The sequence below is a fragment of the Chanodichthys erythropterus genome, chromosome 11, assembly GCF_024489055.1.
Source record: "Chanodichthys erythropterus isolate Z2021 chromosome 11, ASM2448905v1, whole genome shotgun sequence".
Taxonomy (NCBI): domain Eukaryota; kingdom Metazoa; phylum Chordata; class Actinopteri; order Cypriniformes; family Xenocyprididae; genus Chanodichthys; species Chanodichthys erythropterus.
In genome coordinates, this window is record NC_090231.1 from 38,302,124 (window position 1) to 38,304,433 (window position 2,310).

The following is a 2,310-nucleotide window of genomic DNA, read 5'->3' on the forward strand; positions in this document are numbered from 1 at the left end:
GAATAGATAGGAAACCTTTCTTCTGGACACAGTGGGCCAATAAAGGGATATGGTTCTTGGACAATCTTTATGAAGGAGAACATATGGTCTCATTTAATCATTTGAAACAAAAGTATAACCTGCCGAACAATGACTTTTGGAAATACCTGCAAATAAGACATTGTCTTCTTGCAACCATTAAAAATGCCCCTGACCCACCAACAGATATACAACGTGTCTTTGATACAATTAGTCATAAAAAACGAGGTTGTTCAACTTTCTATGCCTTAATTAGAGATGTCAATGCACCTAATTTAAGTGGTCTTAAAATTGCATGGGAAAGAGATCTGGGGGAAACAATTAAGGATGAAATGTGGAAGCAGGTTGTATCTAAATGGCATACTTGTGTCCGTGAAATTCAGTCTGAACTGATAAACTATAAAATTTTTAACAGATGTTACTGGACTCCAACCAGGATGGCTAGACTTAAACTAAGAAATGATGATCTGTGCTGGCGATGTAATACCGATATTGGTACTATGGTTCATATGTTGTATGAATGTGATAAGGTTAAAGAACTATGGGAAAAGATTGTACATTATGTTAATAACATTTTCAGCCTAACATTACACAAAAATCCTGGTCTCTGTATGTTGGGTATCTTACCAGAAGATACGGGCCTCTCCTGGCAACAAAGGAAATGGTGCCGTCTAGCTATGGTGTCTGGATGTAGAATCATTCTGAGACATTGGAAATCTGTCACGCCCTCTTCGTTTGATGAATGGCTGGAACTTATGTCCAACATTGCTAGCTATGAACGTGTGATATTTAGGGTCTCAGGACGCCTTGATCTGTATATGAAAATATGGGGTTCTTTTCTTGCATGGAGTGAGAAAATGGTATTAAGAGATAAGTAAAACGTCAACATGCTTTGTCTCCTTAAACGTGTAGGTAAAGTCTAGGATATCTCATATGTCTAAAACCTAAATATGTATATATTTAATTCAGTTTTTATTTGTGTATTTTAATTTATTTTTGGGGAGGGGCGGGTGGGTCATTTTTTTTTTTTTATTATTATTATTATTATTATTTAGTTATTTATTTTTTTCCCCAATTGTCATACTGTTATATCTGTGACTGTCATTACTAAGTGTTATATTAGATCAGTTCTGTTACTGTCAATTGTTTAAATCAAGACTGGATTATTTTGTGTTCAAAAAAGCAAAATAAAAAAAAAAAAAAAAAAAAAAAAAAGAAACTGTGATATGGCTTTGTGCCTTTATAAAACAGCAAAAGACAGTGATTAAGTATATAGGCTATACAGTCTGTCTGTGCTGCGTGTTTTAAAGAGAAGAGCGCGCATTTGTGCACGCGATCAGCTGGTGATCTGGTGATCAAAATAAAAGCGCAAGGATATCTTTTAAAAAGAAATTAGTACAAAAGTATTGTAAAAAAAAAAAATGTTTGAACCCTTTTTAATGTCCAGGTACAAGTCAATGCTGTTTCTTTGTTCAATTTGCACACTGTACATGGGTTGAAGCTCTTACTTTTGAGTTTCCAGAGTGCACCAGATTGATGCATATTAACCTTAAAATGTACAAAATTTTCTTCCGGGGGGGGGGGGGGCATACCCCCGGACCCCCCTAGCGGAGGAACATCCAACAAAGTTTTACAAATTACAGTGTCAAATAATGTACATTTTCATACGACAACAAAAGCTCCTTTCATGTACCTAAACCTCTTAATAGAAAATTTAAATGTCTTTGGACAAATATAGATTTGGAATAAGCCCCTAATGTTTACAATGTCTGGCTCCGCCCCTGTCAGGTAACAAAACTGACAAAAAAATAAAAAATAATTTCACCCCAATGATACTAAGTAAACATGGACTGACATTGATTTTTAAAATTAGGGTTACCAAACATTTTCTCCGCGCACACGCGCAAACTGATTTTTTTTACAAAGTCTCACTCCAGCCAAAGTCCCAAAGTTGGCAACCCTGTAACAGTTTGTGCAAATTTTAGGTTAGTGATGTCACCAACCCGGGAAGAAGATCGTTGTGGTCCTTAAAAAGCGAATTCTTTTAAAAAAATAAAAAAAATCTCACTTTTCATTGAACTTTTGAGCGTCGTAACTTTGCAGATGTTCTTTATGCTCAAAAAGCAACATTACACACTAACTAAAGCTAAAAAAGTGAAATCATAATCAACCACCCCTTTAAGATATAGATATATATATATACATACGGCACTTTTATATGTACTGACACCAAACAAAAAAAACTAATGATAAGATCTACTGAGGGGGAAAAAAAAGCTCAAACACCATAAA